Source organism: Pinus tabuliformis, chromosome 1_1 (genome assembly GCF_031772625.1).
Source record: "Pinus tabuliformis cultivar Carrire ecotype Pingquan chromosome 1_1, CPIR1, whole genome shotgun sequence".
Taxonomy (NCBI): Eukaryota; Viridiplantae; Streptophyta; class Pinopsida; order Pinales; family Pinaceae; genus Pinus; species Pinus tabuliformis.
The window spans coordinates 582,460,848-582,479,745 of NC_142297.1; the positions used below are offsets into that span (position 1 = coordinate 582,460,848).

At 36.8% G+C, this 18,898-nt stretch overlaps 1 non-coding gene across 1 annotated transcript; it reads left to right on the forward strand.

Annotated features, from left to right (window-relative positions):
* The first annotated feature begins 420 nt into the window (after nucleotides 1–420).
* On the forward strand, nucleotides 421–523 carry LOC149214589 (U6 spliceosomal RNA). The gene has a single exon (XR_016251452.1). It is a non-coding gene; the product is annotated as a U6 spliceosomal RNA (small nuclear RNA).
* Nucleotides 524–18,898: the final 18,375 nt, after the last annotated feature.

An 18,898-nucleotide genomic window follows, 5' to 3' on the forward strand; every position in this document is an offset into this window, starting at 1 on the left:
TTGTGCACAACATACCTCCACCACCCCATATCTACGCTCATGCATTTGTAGTGAAAGGATGATGAGTTTAAAACCCAAGTCCACTTACCTCATCAGTGTCATGCCATTACCAAACAAAGACAAGTGTATGACCAACACTTCTTCCAAAAAAATGTCATTCCCTCCGTAAATCACACCCCATCAAGAAATAAAAAAAATTAACCAATAAATAAGATAAGAAACATTTTATTATATATATATCTATCTATCTATATACATACATACATACATACATACATACATACATACATACATACATACATACATACATACATACATACATACATACATACATACATACATACATACATACATATATATATATATATATATATATATATATATATATATATATATATAATACTAGTTATATGAAAAATAGTCTCTTCAGGGACATCTGATAAAATTGGAATGATATAGAGAAGATTAGCATGGCCCCTGTGCAAGGATGACACACAAAAATTGAGAAATGGTCCAAAAAACCCTAATGGTCAGGCGACCATGAGTTAGGCGGTGCAGGAAAACCAAAAACTACAGCAAGCGACAGACACAGAAACCAAGAACCAACAGAAATGACAGAGGAGGAGAGGAGGGGAGAGATCCCCTCCTATCGAGATGCAGTGGCAGGGGAAGGCCAAAACACCAGCAACCAGGTGGAAGAAACAAGAAAACTGGGACTTGTCCTTGGAGCACGATGGCAGGCAGGTAGCAGAGGCAAGTGTTTACCATGTGTAGTGGAGAAACCAAGATTTATAATCCCGATGAACAAACTGGAGAGATACAAAAGCTAGATGAAAGACCATGCACTAATTTGCAAATTCATTGAAGTTTGGCCGACAGAAAAAGACCTCACCAGATGGATCCAACAAAAATGGTGACCCCGAGGCCACATCAAGCTAAAGCTGGGAGCAAGAGGCTTCTTCATGGTAATCTTCTCGAACTTGAAAAATAAAGAAAAAGCGTTTGAAAATGGTCCATACTTTCATTATAATGCTAGACCGTTTATGAGATACTGGGAGGAATGTTATAACCCAGATAAGGAAAAATTCTTAGCAACCCCGGTATGGGTAAGGTTATTCAGGCTACCAATGGATTTTTGGGATCCAGAAATCCTAGAGGGTATAGGAAACACAATAGGAAGCTTTGTTAAAATAGCTAAAACTACAAAAAAGGGAAGATACACCTCATATGCTGGAATTTGTGTCTACATGAATATAGCTGACCCTATTCCAGATACAGTCAAGCTAGAGTATCATGAGGAAGTATGGCAGAAAACCCTTGACTATGAGCATATTCCATTCAGATGCAAAAGATGTCATGAGTATGGACATCTGTTCAAGGAATGCCCACTCAACATAGAAGAAGAGGAGCGAAGAAACAAACAATAGAGGAAAAATCAAGAAGACAAGGAAGGGTTTCAGGAAGTAAAAAGCAAAAGACGACACACAAGAGAGAACCCCAGTGAAGGAAGGAAAGAACAACAAACCCAACCAAGTAGTACAAATAGCTTTGAAATCCTACAAGAAGAAGAAGAAGATAATGAGACCCAAACAATGGATTATCAGGGAGAAAAGGGAAAGGAAAGCAACACAAGTCAAGGAAAATCACATACTAAGAGAAAGGCACAAAGTGAACCAACAAAGAAGGAGGAAAAGGAAGCGAGGGAGAAAAAGGACAACGCAGTAATGGAAATTGAGACAAGCAGAGGAGAAGAACTAAGCTAGGAATACGAAGTATTGTGGAAACTTCTAGATGAATGGAAACACCTGAATGAAAGATTCATTCTAGAAGAGAAAAAAAGAATATATAGAGAAACTTTTCAACAGTACCAAGCAAAACAGGGACAGGGAAAGTTGGAAATGGTAGAACAACTAGGCCTCCAACAGGATAATACTCAAGACCATCAAAGCAAAACAAAAGGCAGGAAAAAAAGAGGTAGGCGAAATATACAGGAATCGATACAGATCATGGGAGAAATGTTAGTGAACACCGGGAGAGTAGTTCCGCTCTCGGCGGTATTCCACCAGTCAAGCCAAGCACCCCAATGATAATCACATCCTGGAATATAAGAGGCCTGAATAGTAAAGGCAAACAGAGACACTTAGCAGAAAGGCTAAGAAAAGAAAAACCCCAACTAATGTTGTTATAGGAAACAAAAATCTCAGGAAGGAAAATGGAGGAAATCCTAAACAAAATCAAACCGAAATATGAATGCATGACCATAGATGTGAAAGGCAGTGCGGGAGGCATAACAATACTACGGAACCCTGTAAAAATCGCAACAGACTACTGGATAGGTATGAAAAGGATACTCACGGGGAAGTTTTGGTTAATAGGAAATAGAGAATGGTTTCTAGTTTCGGCAGTATACGACCCTCATACACCAGCGGAAAGAGGAAGCTTCCTCCTCCAACTTTAGCAGCTAGGAAACCTTCATGAAGAAAAGTTGTGGTTGATAGCAGGAGACTTTAACATGACAACATCAAAAGATGAGAAGAAAGGTGGACTGCAAAGAGAAGAGCCAGAGATGGAGAGATTCAGGGACCTTCAGGTAGAACTGAAAATGGTAGATATCCCAACCATAAATGGAAAATACACATGGAACAATCGACGAGGAGGGAGCAGACAAATAGCATCAAGGCTAGACAGATTCCTAGCAACAGAACACTTCATTGGAAAAGATATCTTCTATGAAGCAACAATCCTCCCATGTCTAGGGTTGGATCACTGGCCCATCAAATTAGAAATAGCTATGAACTAGCAGAACCAAAATAGACCCTTCAGGTTTGAGGCATTCTAGTTGAGAGATCCCACCTTAAAATGAAGAATTGGTGGAAGGAGACTGAGACTGGGATGGAAGGAAGAAATAAAATGCACACTCTCCAACTCAGATTAAAAGACCTAAAAGGAAGGATAAAGAAGTGGAACAGAGAAGAATTTGGAAATATTCAAAAGGAACAAGAAATGCTCCAGATAAAGATGAAAAGAATACAACAGAAAATCATAGTTGAAGGGAGAAATGAAGAACTAGCAGAAGAAGAAGGATTGGTGCTAAATAAACTGGAGGAAAGAAGAAAACAAGAGGAAATCTTATGGAAACAAAAATCGAGAATCCAATGGCTAAACGAAGGAGAGAGAAACACGAAATTCTTCCATAAGGCAATTCTACAGCATCGACATCAAAATAGAATATTCTCCCTAAAAGACAACCAAGGCAACAGGCTAACATAGAAAGCTGAAATGGAGAATTTGATGGTACAAAATTTTAAAGAGATCCTAACAGAACCCAATATCAGAAGGGAGGACGACATTGATAAAATCAATCAACATATCCCCAAAATAGTGACTAGAGACCAGAACTTGGCACTCCTAAGGGTCATAATGAAGGCAACGATGGAGGAGGTAATAAAAAAGATGGTAAAGAATAAAGCAGCTGTGCCGGATGGATTCACCTCTGGATTCTATCAAGCCACGTGGAACTTCATGAGTTAGGATATAGTGAATGTAGTAGAAGAGTCTCGATGCACCAAAAGAATGCACCTGGCCTTGAATGCTACATTCCTGGCCCTGATACCAAAGACTTTGAACTCAGAAGAACCACAAGGATTCCGATCGATAGTTCTATGCAACGTTATATATAAAATACTAGCTACAATCATGGTGAATAGACTAAAACCAATACTACCAAAGCTGATATCCTAGGAGCAGATGGGGTTTGTCAAAGGAAGACAAATAATAGATCGCATAGTGGTAGCACAAGAAGCACTCCACTCACTGAAAAATTCAAAAACCAAAGGGATGCTGATAAAACTAGACCTAGCTAAAGCTTATGACAGACTTAGTTGGGGATACCTCCAACAAATCCTAAAGGCATACGACTTTGACGATAGGTGGATAAACTGGGTAATGTCAATGATAACTACGCTAGTTATGTCAGTACTACTAAACGGGTCACCAACAGAAGCCTTCAATCCTTCCAGAGGACTCAGGCAGGGTGACCCGATATCCCCGTTCCTGTTTATCCTCGCAGCGGATGGACTAGGAAGACTAATAAAAGCTAAAGTTAATAGCAAACAACTGAAGGGATTACGACTATGGGGAAATGACCTACCTCTAACCCACCAACAATTTTTTGATGATGTTATGTTATATGGACAGGCAACACTCAAAGAAGCAAAAAAAATAATGGAAATTCTCACAGAATTCACAGGGGCCTTGGGGATAGAGATAAGTAAAGAAAAATCTGAAATTTATTTCTTCAATACCCAAGCTTCCTCCCAAGCCTTCCTGGCAAGAACCATGGGATTCAGAGTCAGGAAATTCCCTACAAAGTACTTAGGCATCCTGTTAAATGACAAGAAAAACAGAGTTGCTAATTGGGGAACCCTGATGGGTAAGATTCAAAAGAGAATGCAAAACTGGACATTCAGGGTGCTGAACATCCCGAGCTGCATAATCCTGCTAAAATCGATGCTCTAATCCATACCGATTTATCAATTAACTAGCCAAGCCACACCTAAAACAATCTGCCAAAAAATGGTAGATATGTTTAAAAAGTTCCTATGGCAAGGGTCAAGTAAGATAAAAAAATGGGCGCTTCTATCTTGGAGTTGGCTAAGTAAATCCCTAAAAGAAGGAGGATTAGGCCTGAGAGACCCATACATCCTGAACAATGTAATGGGGGAAAAGTTGTGGTGGGGATGGATATAGGGAGGGGACGACCTATGGAAAAAACTATGGGAGAGAAAATACGAGATGACCAGGTCTCCGTAAGGAAATCTAAGAAGCCAAACCGAGAAGAAAGGCTATGCAATTTGAGATTTGGCAAGAGCCAACATGTATCTGATTAGGGAGCATAGCTTCTGGGAAGTAAGAGAGGGGGATAAAGCAAATTTCTGGGAATAGGTGTGGAAACAGATAGAAAAATTCAACAAACAACCTCTACTCCAAGAGATCCACCAGTTCACTGTCCAAACTGACGGCGATACAGTACGAAAATACTAGAGCTCTGAGTCAGATGGATATTGGAGAAAGTGGAAACAAAAGGAAAACTAGCCAGAATCACTTGTAACAACTCACTGGGAAATATATGTAAAAGAAATGGTAACAAGGAAAGTAGCAGTCAAAGAAGAGACATACACTCTAAGATGGGGAAATAGAATCAAAGGTATGTTCACAATAGCAGAAGGATACATCTAAAAGCAAAATACAACAGGCACCCAGAAACAAAAAAATGGTAAAGCATATGGAAAACAAAAACATGGTTGAATGTAGCATTTTTTACCTAGATCTTGAGCCACGGGAGAGCACTAACATGGGACCAGCTGAGGAAAAAAGGAACGCAAGGCCCATCGTGATGCACCCTCTGCCGAGAACAAGAAGAAACCATGGAGCATTTAACCAACGTTTGCAAAGTCAACAACAACCTATGGAGACAACATCAACAACTTTTTGAAATTAGTGATAGAGACATAAACAACATGAAAATAATGATAGAGAATTGGAGGAACAAACCTTACCAGAATACAATTCTAAACAGGGCTTGGAAACTCTTAATAGGATTTGTTCTGTGGAACATCTGGAAAGAGAGGAACCACCCAATTTTCAAGGAGGATGGTAGAGAAAATAACGAGATATGGAACCAAATCATCCAGAATATAAGAGAGACCATTCTCACAGAGAGGTGGTACGAGGAGGATTGGAAAACTGACCAAACAGAGACAAGAATAATGACACGCCTGCAACTAAAGCCTAGTATGACAAATATGATAGCAAGGAAACACCAAACTAATGAGATGGAAGAGGTCAATCACTACAGAAATCCTCAACAGGGGTTCATCAAGTTGAATTTCGATGGGGCAGCAAAAGGAAACGTAGGAGAGGTAGGGACTGGCAGAGTATTCAGAGATAATAGGGGAACGACGCTTAGGATCTACGCGATGGACTACGACAATGCAACAAACAACGAAGCAGAGCTTCATGCACTGAAAAGAGGGCTGGAAATTTCCATAAGGGAGGAATACCAAAAGCTTCAGGTAGAAGGAGATGCAAAACTGGTAGTGGATATAGTCAAACAACTACAACAAGGAACACCAGCGGAAAAAATCAGCCGTAGCTGGAGAACTGCCTGGTGGTGAAGGAGGTAAGTAAATTCCTAAGACATGTAGCCTACATCCTTCCCACCCATGTGAGAAGGAAGGGCAACGAACCAACGGATAGTCTGGCAAATTGGGGTTGTAGGAATGGTGGAAGAATAATGGATGCAAGTGAGGCCGAGCTAATTCAGACGGAGGAGATGGAAAACTTAATGCAACTTATCAAAAGATAAAGAAGGAGAGAGGAACTCCAGAACCAGGAACACCATAGAAAATCCAGCGAGATCGGGGAGGCGTGGCGGGGAAGGGGAAGGAAGAGGACAGGTGGGGGAAAGGACAGCCGCAGAGAATGAAGTGAGTAGACAGGTAATCTGGCAGGTGATGGAGTAGGGCAGAGAAGGTACAACTCCTGAGAGTACGAGGGCGGTGACGGATGAGAATGACAGAGAGGAGGGCAGGGCAGAGAGCAGGAGGGTGGGCAGAAGAATGATACCAAGTGGCAGAACAAGGATAGTAGTAACATGGCAAGAGCAACCGAGAGAAAGTGTGGATTAATGAGAGGCGACGACAGAAAGGACAGAAGGGCAACATCCCGAGATGAGGGTGAAGGGATCTGTGCCGGTAACAAAGCTAGACAGGTGGCAGTAAAGACAAGGGACTGGAGGAAGAGAGGAATAAAACTTAACGAAAATAAGAATATAGCAAATTGCATGCAGACGAAGATGAGGAAAGCTGGCGAGAAGGAAGGTGGCAGAAGAGAGAAGACGCAGGCGGCAGAAGGAAGAGGAAATAGATCGGCAAGTTGGTATGTAGTCCTTTCGCTCCACATTCTTGCTAGACTCAAAAGTATTTTCAGTAGGAAAATAGGAAGACTGAGTTGGAACATGTATAAGACTGTAAAAAAGGATATCAGAACTTCCTGCGATAAGGGAAAAACCAATTCCACAGAGCATCTGAATTTCCAGGGCAGGGAGATTGGGAGGGAGGGTCTCGCACCCAGGAAGGGAGAGGGCCATCCTGGGAAAAAAGCCTGTAGTATTCCTCGAAATAACATGACCCTAGCTAGGTCCATATGAGTTGATGGGAGTGAGCTAGTAGACAAAGGGAAGAAACCTAGGAGGGAAAAAACCTAAGGATTAGAGGGAACCAGGCAATCCTGCAACCTAGGGGGAGGGTAGGAGAGCCGGCTCCAGGAAACTTATTGACAAGACAGGGAGACCCTGGGAAAGGTGAAAAAAAAACCTGACCTCATCCGGGGAGGAACCCATGAGGATGTCTAAATAGGAAAGGCAGGGCACAAATTGCTGCTAGGGGAGGAAAAAGGGAAGAAACCCAAGAAAATACCAAACCTTGACCAAAAATGGGACTGGCTCTAAACCTAATATGACCAAAAACCCAAAGGTAGCAAATACAGGAAAGGGAAAGAAAATGAGAAATTGGGAATGCATTGATTTTGTGATAGGTATATTAACATACTGGGGAAATCATAGTGAACACAACATAGAACACCAGGAAAAATATAGCTGCAGCCAGGCAGGGAGCAAAATGGCCCCCAGGAGAGGAAAGAGAGTAACCAAGACGGAAGAAGGAACAAGTGGACCGACCAGGAAAAGAGGTAGGAAACCAGGCAGTGAACATATGAAGACAATCATCGACGCCTACATGGCAGGGAATCTGCCGGACATTAGAGCCCAGATCGCGAGTTGGGAGAGGGAACTGAACGACAATATCAAGCACCAAGACATCCCCATGGAAGAATGGGAAAGCATGGTGCCGGACCCCAGGAACACTCGTGGGAGGCATTCCCTATTTAGGCAAACCATACAATAGTACTGGGTAATGAAGAACGTGGTGGCATAGGCCATGACCCTACATTGAGAACAAACTGCGGGAGAAGAAGCAGAGGCACAGGACAAGAACAAGGAAAAGGACCCAGTCAGGGCAGAACTACTCAGGGAGATAGCAACAATTCAGATACAGACCTACAGAAATAACCTGGCCTCGGGTAGAATTGAACAGAGTCTGAAAGACCTGAAGTGGAGAATTGAGCAGCGGAGCAAGATTTTAGGATCCAGTGTCAAGGCACCAGCACCGGTAATATCCTCAGATGAGGAGTGAAGTAGTGAACCAGTTTGATATCAACAATGGTCTCTTTTTGATGAAATGCATTTACATGTTTAATTTGCTTTCTAGGAACAGTAGTATTGATAGTCAAAAGAATGATGCTAGGTGGATAGCAATAAACCTATTTAAATTTTGGACAAGGTTTAAAGCTGACAGGTGGTTATCTGGTTTCCTTCGGGCAGGGAAACTACTTGGAGCAAATGGTTAAATTTTTTGAAAATAGAATATAAATAGAGGAACTGCCAAATTTACAAAAAAAACAAATTATACAAAAAATAATATAAAAAAAAAAATTATACTAAATCATTAAAATAGATAAAGAGAAAAGAAAAAAAATAATAAATTGGATAAAATAAATCAATTAAGGAAAAAAAATTATGAATATAAATAAAAAAATGAAATAAGTAACTAACTTATTTTTCTCAAAACTTATAAATAGATATTAACAGAAATGGAGGATAAATAATTTAATTTTCTATACACTAAATGTCTTACAAATTTACTTCAATTTATGAATTGCTCAAAATAATATAAAATAATATTTGTTGAATTGAGGCTTCTGTGATCCATAAAAGTTATAAGAACAATTTCGGCATAAATCACATGTTGAACACCTTTTTCGACGCGTTTCGAACTAACTAGTGTGGTTCATCGTTAGGACAAGTTGAGGAGTCAAATCATGGATTAAATAGGGAGAGCAGATCCTCCAAACGGCTAGGTTGACTAGGTTGACCATCAACGACTATATAGAAAATCGGCTAGATAATATTCTAAAGTTAAAAAATAAAAAATAATATTATAATTATAGTAATTAAATTATTATATCTTCGAATGTAATACCATTTTATTTTAGTCAAAAGGTAATAAAACCTAATATTATAATTATAGTAATTAAATTTTCTCCCTAATAAATAATTAAAAATATTATAATATATTATATATTTGAAAGTAATTCCATTTTATTTTATTCATATATTATTCTTTGGTTAATATTTAATTCCTTATATACTAGGGATAAGTAAAAGGGGGGTTTATAGAAAGTTTTTCTTTGGTTATTAAATTATTTTATTAATTCCCTAGGGACAAGAATGTTATTCTATTTTATTATATATTATTCTATGGTTGTTAAATTAACTTATTTAATTAATTATTTAAATCACTAGGGATAGGTAAAGGGGGTTTTTTAGGATTGATTAAGTGGAAATAATAAACTATTAATGAATATTGGTTAAATTTTTATTTATTTATTTATAAATATAAATATTTATTTATAAATGTAAATATTTATTTATTATGGTTGTTAAATTAACTTATATAATTAATTATTTAAATCACTAGGGATAAGTAAAGGGGGTTTTTTAAGAAAATTGATTTAATGGAAAAATAAACTATTAATGAATATTGGTTAAATTTTTATTTATTTATATCTTTCAAGAAAAAATAAATAGAATTAGCGACACATTTTAAAAAACAGGAAGGTCAAGAACATGACCAAAAGTAAACCACTGAGCCAAAGGAGAAACCCTAAGAGGAAGGAAAAGACATGGCTGAAAGGAGAAGGATCCGGGAAATTAAGGGGAAACATCAAAAGATCGAAAAGGTTAAAAGGGGGGGAGGGGGGAGAAGGAAAAGCAAGACTAAGAAGAAAGGACAGGGATCTAGCAGCTACTAATCTTCCAGCCGTCATCTCTATTGAGATTGTTAGGCCTTCTTTCAAATTCAATAACTTCCTTGAATTTATGGTGATGGAACTGCGCAACCTTGGCATCCTCTATACAAACCTGATGCTTGGTCTTTTCCACATGCTCTGCTAATGCTGAAGACTTGGTTCTCCCATGTCTTAGGTCAGCTGCATGTTCGTTGATCCTTTGATGGATTGAGCACCATGTTTCCCCGATATAGGGGGTCCCACAAGAACAAGGGATCAAGTAGACACCCTTCATGTCTTTAGGGTCGATGGGATATTTCACCGATCAGAGGGATTCTTGTCCCTAGGGAATTAATAAATTAATTTAATAACCAAAGAAAAAATTTCTAAAAACCCCCCTTTTACTTATCCCTAGTATATAAGGAATTAAATATATTAATAACCAAGGAATAATATATGAATAAAATAAAATGGAATTACTTTCGAATATATAATATATTATAATATTTTTAATTATTTATTAGGGAGAAAATTTAATTACTATAATTATAATATTAGGTTTTATTACCTTTTGACTAAAATAAAATGGTATTACATTTGAAGAAATAATAATTTAATTACTATAATTATAATATTATTTTTAATTTTTTAACTTTATAATATTATCTAGCCGTTTTCCTATATAGCCGTTGATGGTCAACCTAGTCAACCTAGCTGTTTGGAGGATCTGCTCTCCCTATTTAATATGCAGCCATGATTTGACTCCTCAACTTGTCCTGACGATGAACCACACTAGTTGGTTCGAAATGCGTCGACAAAGGTTTTCTACATGTGATTTATCAGATCCTTGCCATCAAACTTCCTCATATCACCTTTTCTTGATTTTAGGAGCTCGATCTTGAAACGACTATAACTCTGTAATTTCAGTTCTTCTAGATCTAAAATTGTGACCTGCAGTAGCCCTCTGTGTCCTCTTGATAATGCCACTAGTCTGATCCAAATTGGATTCTCCAAGAAAGAGTTATGCACAATCTCCCAAGATGACCTGATTATAGACCTTTCCAGAAGAGCGAACTTGTATGAAGTGCCACGTGTCACTGTTTCAACCTTTGGCTCTGAAAAATATCTACAAGAAACTTCAATCGATCCTCTTTCTGTACCTTCTTATGAAATTTCAATCCAATGCTTAGGGAAAAAGTTATGATGATTTTCCCCAGGTCACCTGTTTGGAATGTAATTCAAGAGTCTGCAAAAAGACCAACTTCCTCAGATCATATCTCTGCAAATATAGCACAAAAAGCTCTAAAATTCGGACCCGAGATTCAGCGCGATGTATTCTCAAATGGTTTTTTTTAGCTTCTGAAACGTCGCAGAAAAAAAGTTATAGCGAAAATGCCACGATGACCTGTTTGGAGCAGCGAAACCCTAGAATCCAAAGCTCTGATACCAAATGTTATGAAACCAGCTCACGAAAAGATAGAAAAGAGAGATCCACACCTTAGAATTTAGCCTCTTCGAGGGGGCAACCTCCTTTTCATTACATAAATGAGCAATTCTTGGATGATACAAATGAAAATACCTCCTTTCTATATATAGTAGTCTAAGGGGTCATAACATAATCAGAGATGACATAACAATAATAATGTAAGGGCACAATAATAACAAAAGTGGGCTTCTATGGGGCACAATAGTAACAATATGGGCATTACATGGGTACATCAATATAATAAGTGGGTTGTACTAATAACAATAAGGGGTTACACTAGTAGTATAGAGACCTAACAGTATGGACCTCATGAAGCTTTAAATCATAAACATCTTATCATGAAAATTATGCCATGGATGCAATAAAGTTAGTTTGTGTATTCCTAGAGGGCCATAAATCAAGTAAGCTCTCTTCTAAGCTCTTATAATGTTTTGATTGAATTATTGTTGTTTGTTCATCTACAGTTTCTTCTTTCTTAATGAGATTTACAACTAATATACCAAATATGTTAATTGGGAGTCTAAAGGGCACTCATTTCCATTCTCAGGCATGCTTAATAATATTACTGAGGTATGAATTCAAAATGTAGTATGGACTCTTCATCCATCGCATTGATGCACACAACAAATCCTCTCATATATGGTTGTCTATGAAAATAAGCACTGCATCAAAAGCATTATAATGTGCTTTTAACATTTGGATTTTTTTAAAAAGAAGTGTATGTGGTTGTATGGAAATTTATCTATTATTATCGCATCCAAAGATTACATTTACTAATATATTTATCAGTGTTTATTGATATGACAATTTAGTTATTTAGTGCTTAAATTTTAAAATTGGAAAAAATTGGAAGAGCAATATTTAAGTTAGTATGTTTTATGAAGTGTGTATATGGTGTAATGTTGTCAATTGAAGTGTAAAATTTTTTACAACTTTTATTATGGAATCGTGGAAGGGTTGGAAGAATATATACTAGTTAAATTTTAATTCGAGAATAGCATAGATCCATACTAACTACTATAAAGCACCAAGAAGGATTACAAAAAATGTGAGTATCACAATGCTTAAAAATATCAGGTTAAGTTGGATTTACCATGGTGTACATGTGCGCAACTACCTAAATAATTGAAATTGGTTTTGATAATATATCTTCATTATGTAATTGCATTTCATAACATATGATTATTATATAATTTCTTTTGACAATATTTAATCTTTATGTATGTGCGCACACACATTTTAGTATTCAATAGAGCTAAAGTTCAAATATTTTAATGTTCAAAGGATGCTTCTCCATATTTTTGGATGGGATCTATATTAAACTCTTCAACATACACTATTGTGCTTAACCTAGAGTGATTTGAACTATGCCTTTATTGCCACAATACTATCCAAATTCTGAACAAAATTGGTGAAAACCCATTGAACTAAATGCTTGGACATTATTAATTTTTTTTAATATGTATTAGTTTTTTTCTTCTGAATTTTCAACATTCCTCGTTAATAAACAAGTCATCTAAAACAATTATTTAAATTATGGTAAAATATAAATCATATAAAAGGCTCTTATGGTAAAAAAATAATTATCACCTTGTTACTTTTAAATTTTATTTATAGAATAAAGAATAAGAGTGTATCAAGAGAGAACCTAGCTATTTCCAAAAACTACAGGTGCCATTCCACCATTATTAATATGGAGATGCTCATCCTAAAATCCTTTGTCTATTACTCAAGGTACTTGAATAGTATCCATCCTTATCCTGCAAAACCATGAATCATTAGGTTGTCGTAGAAATGCCAATGTTGATGTTGTACTGAAATATACTAGGAACTTAAGAAAAATAAAATTCTCTTTCTTTTCTTTTCTTTTTTTTTCAAACCTTTCATATCATGGACTGGTATTTAGACATGATTTTATCTAGTTGTGCCCCAGACGGTTTTTCACAAACCATATAGAATTTTATTTGTTGGTGCTAGCCTTTTAACCATTTTTCCAACATCACCAAGCTAGTAGCACCTAAGAACATGTTTTCACTACCACATATTTTTTCTCTTTCTCTTTTTATTTTCCTTGTTTTCTCCCTTTTATTTATTTTTCTTTATATATGTCCATTGAAATTGGAAAAAAATTAGGGGGCTTTAGGCATTGGTGATGAAACCACCTTCCCTATGACCTTAGGATCCTCTTGATAAATCAATTCTTGAACTAATTTTTCTTTTTTACTTTGGTTTTAGATACATCCTTAATTGATAACCATTTTCCATCAATCCAGTCTCGTTCTCATCTATAAGATGAAGTTTAAGCGATTTATTATCATAAATAATGTCAACCTTGTATGGTCCCAATGATAAGGTGTAAAAATTATCTTCGAAATCCTTGTGTCTAGAATCGAAGAGAAGTGACCAATCTCTTTTGTTAAATTTCTTTCTCTTGATGAATTTGTCATACCACCTAACAATTTATTGGTAATAAAGAGTTGCATGTTTTATAGTGGCTTGTCAAATATCATCTAGCTCATTAATTGGTTTTAGTTGGTGCTTTTGGGCTTTTGAAATATCCAATCCCACTTGCAATGTGGTCCTTAATGTTTTAATTTCAAATTAAATTAGGAGTATCACACGTTTTTTGGAGTATCACACATTTACCATACATAGGTTCATAAGGTGTAAATCCCATGTTATTTCTCTAGGCAGTTATATAGGTCCCTAAAGCCTTTAGGAGTTTATCAACCTGGTCTTTATGGTGTTGTTGGATCATCTTTCTCAAAATAGCCTATAATACTTCACTAGTGTCTTCTACTTGCCCATTGGCCTACGATTGATGTAGAGTAAACATCGTGTGATTGATTTTGAATTGCTCAGTAATGGATTGAGGAAGTGTTGTGGCCACCAACAACCCCCCTCCTTATTTAGTATTAGCAATAACACTAGGTAAGTGGGGACCCTTAGTAAAAAATTCAAAAAATTCAATTAAGGCTCATGTATTTTACTCCTTAAGAAAACATTGCATTGCACAGAGAATGAGAGGACATTTCCTTATGAGCAAAAATGATAAACTGCGAAAGTGCGACGTGAATTCCATCGCATCGCATGCATTAAGAAACATTCACATTGGAAAACCTTAAAAGATTGTCGATATCCGATATGCGATATCGCATATCGCAATGACGCATAAAAAAACACATAACCATTTAACGATTCTAGTGATCCGAGATCTTGCGATAGTGCGATACTGCGATCCGCGATCTTGCAATAGCGCGATACTGTGATCCGCGATCTTGCGATAGCGTGATCGAGCAACCCTGCGATACCACATCTTAATCAAATTTGCGATAATGCAGTAATGCGATACTGCGATGCGAATCGCAGAAACATTCCATCGCAGATTATTCCCGGCTCAACATTCAAGAAAAGTTTTACATAAACCAAGAACTGGATACGCACTTTAATGATAATTAATGAATGATACGCCAGTTGTTAACGAAAGACGGTTCTGTGTTTTTCGAAGAGTCAGTTCACGTCAGGTGGCATGTTTTTGTACATCCATAGAGCTTAAAGTTGTCTTGCCGATTTTTATTACCATTACTCCCTCCTCATGTGTAAACTGCAGGAACGAAAAACAGAAACAACACAAAGCAATGTGTAGGAAGCCATGAAGGAAAAGGGTAAAGTTTCAATGCTCAGAGACAGAGAAGAAATGCCTTCATAAATGGATACCGCATGCAGCAGAGCCGCAGATTCACAAAACACTGTTGAGCTATCCATTACAGATCTTTCATTCATAGCCATGGTTGAACGAGTAGCTGAACAATGCTGATATCAACAGGCGGTTTAACACTCAAGGTAAGAAGCTCACAAAATCAGTATGTTTACAAAATTTTGAAGCTTATACCCGGTGAAGGAAAAGGCGCTAAAGGCGAAAAACGCATTAGAGAGGCCCGGATCAAAGAACGGAGGTAGTTTTCGATGCGCGATTAGCGCCTGGCGCTAATCGTGCATTGCTGAGAAAATTGCTCAAAAAGAAAAGCCTCTAACTGCTCAGTCACTTGTAAGCTCGGAAAACACAAGAAAGCAATGGTAAAGAACAAACTGGAAACATAAAGATGAAAGAAGAGGCAGAAGCAATTCGACGATTAACCAAGTGGAACTTGGATTATTACTGAGCACAGACAGTAAATCCACAAAGCCAGAGGATGACTCTCGAGTATATCATTGATTTTGCTGAAAATATGGTGCCAGCTCTTACCATTTCTGTTTGATTAGCTCAACCAAAAGCGGAAGACAGTCAGCCGCCCAGGCAAATATTGAATGCTCGCAACATTAAGGAGCAAATGCAGAAATAGTTAGATATTAGATTTAATTTTTAGAAATAGTTTTGCTTAAAAAAAGGGCAGTCATTTAAACCGTATCCTGAATCTGTGTAATTAAGTTATTTAGTTAGTAGTATTTAAACCCTTCTCATGCATTTAGAGAAGGGTCCAGAAATTTATCAAAAAATTGTCCTCAGAAGCACTTTTGCACCCTCAGAGGAGGTTTTGGTGAATGAATGGATCAAGATTTGTTGATGTTTGCATTTGATATATGCTACTGATGTTGCACTTCTGTACTCTTAGTGGATGTTAGAGCAAGGAGAGATAAATCATTGTTGCTTGAAGCTTATGAGTAGGACTAGTCATAAATGGTACTTTCATCTCTTGACCATTTATGCTTATATGTTAAAGTGATACACAGTTTTAGTTGTTTATGTATTATTGCATGAATGCTTGAGTTATCATTTGGCACTTTTGTATGGTGATAGCTATTTATTTATGCCTAATGTATGAATAGCTTATTATGCGATATGCTGTTCACAACTGTTTCGTCTAACATTTTATGCGAAGTGGTTCACCTTGATTGATTTCTTTTCTTATAATTGCTGAATGATCTTTATTACCAGTTGTTAGTTGAAATCTCTTTAGATCGCATAATAGAAGAATTACATCCCGGGTTAGTATAGATTTAGATGTGCTATTTATTAGATTACAATAGCATAGAATTAGATTAAAGTTTGAATTAGAATATCTTAGTTAGGAACTGTTAGATCAGCAAAATCAAATTCTACACACACACACACTCATAGATTGGGAAACCGGTCCCATTATCCCCAGTCGGACCCGCTATACCAAACGGATAAGGAGCTACCAACCAAGGTCCAGACCGCGTGGATATCCCCCTTGTTGTCGGCCCGATTTTCGGGGCTTCAACAGGAAGCTAAGAAGTAAATTGTGTACCTTGATTGGAAACAATTTATCAAGGCACTATGAAAAAAAAAAAAACAAAACAAAAACAAAAAATATTTATATAAGAAATTAGCCACAACTTTCTTGGTGGCTTTGGGTAGAGCCTTAGCTTCAACTCATTTAGTCATGTACTTAGTGCACACCAATACATACACATTTTGCTTATATGAAGGGTTGATTCGTCCTACAAATTTGTGGGCCCACTTATCAAATGGTTATATCTAGAGATGGGGTTATAATGGAATTTCATCTAATTGTACAGGTCTTCCCACATATTTACCTGTATTGTGTATTCTAAAGTATTTTGGGAATCTATAACTATGGTAAATGACCAATAATAACCCAAGTGCAATACTTTATTTTGAATTGCTCAGTAATAGATTGAGGAAGGTAAGAAGTAAATTGTGTACCTTGATTAGAAACAATTTCCCGAGGCACTATGAAATAGAAAAAAACTATTCGTATAAGAAATTAGCCACAACTTTCTCGGTGGATTTGGGTAGAGCCTTAGCTTCAACTCATTTAGCCATGTACTCAGTGCACACCAATACATACACATTTTTCTTAGATGGAGGGTTGATTCATCCTACAAATTGTGGGCCCACTTATCAAATGGTTATATCTAGAGATGGGGTTACAATGGCATTTCATCTAATTGTACAAGTCTTCCCACACATTGACCTGTATTGTGTATTCTAAAGTATTTTTGGGAATCTCAAACTATGGTAAATGACCAATAATATCCCAAGTGCAATACTTCATTTGCAGTACACTTGTTGGAAATGCCCTCCATAGGGCACATCATGACAAGCCTTGAGGATATGATTAATTTCATCCTCCCTTTCATATTGTCTAATAAAAAAAATATGATCTAGTATATAAGAGATATCCTTGTACTTAGAAGTGCTTTGCACTTTTTTTGATGACCTTTTGACTCTCCTAGGTGAGAGATGTTGGGATAGCTTCCCTGCAACCATATAATTAGAAATGTATGCAAACCATGGGGTGTTGATAGATAAAGAAAATAAATGTTCAACTAGAAAAATATCTTCAATAGGGATAACTCCTCATTATTATTAAATCTAGTGAGAAAATCAACAACCACATTTTCCTTCCCAAATTTATGAAGGATAGCAACATCAAAATCATACAATAAAAGCAACAATATTGTCACTTTCCCATTGTGTAATTAGTTTATTCATAAGATGATGAATGAAAAAGTGGCCCAAATGTATGAACATTGGGTATCATGCAATTTAATGATGAAACTTATTAATAGAATGGGCTAATAAAATGAATTCATTCTTACTATGTAATTTTTCCCCGTAGGAGTGAGATTCTTACTAATGAAATATATAGCATAAGAGTTTTTTTCCTCTTTTTGACCTAATATAGCCCCGATGGATATATTAGAAGCATTCATAGACATGAAAATAGGTAGAGACCAATTTGGGCCTCTTAAGATAAGAACCTTGATATTTTTTCTTCTAGTACATTTCAAATGTGGTATAACATTTATCAATCCAATAGAATTCAATTGAATTTGTCAATAACTAAAATAAAGGTGATGCCATTTTAGTAAAATTCTCAATAAATCTATAATAGTACCCAACATATCCCATAAAACTACAAACTACTTTTTGGGTTGTTGGAACTAGAATATTTTGAATAACTTCAATTTTGATAGGATCTACCCTGATCCCAATAGGTGATACATGGTGACCCAAGACGATCCCTTTGGTTAACAATATTTTATATTTCTTGTGATTGAGGGAAATTTTTGTCTACTAACATATAACAAGCACCTTTCTTAGATTATCTAATGCCTCCTGGAAGGTATCCATATACACTATAAAATCATCCACATAAATATTGACACAATAATTGGTTAGGTTAGTGAATATTCCTAGCACAACCTCTTTAAAAGTGGAAAGATAATTACATAGTCCAAAGGGGACTATTTGATATGCATACATTCCTCAAGGGTAGGTAAAGGTGGTATTTTCTTGGTCTAAAGGGGAAACCTAAATCTATTTATACCCACTAAATCCATCAAGAAAGGAAAACAATTTATTTCTTGCTAGGGTATCAAAGACTTGGTCAATGAAGGGTAGAGGAAAATAATTCTTAAGGATGCCTTTATTTAATTCTCAGCAATTAGCACAGACCCACCATTAACTATCATTCTTTGGCACAATATCTAGAGGTGAAACCCACTTGCTATCAA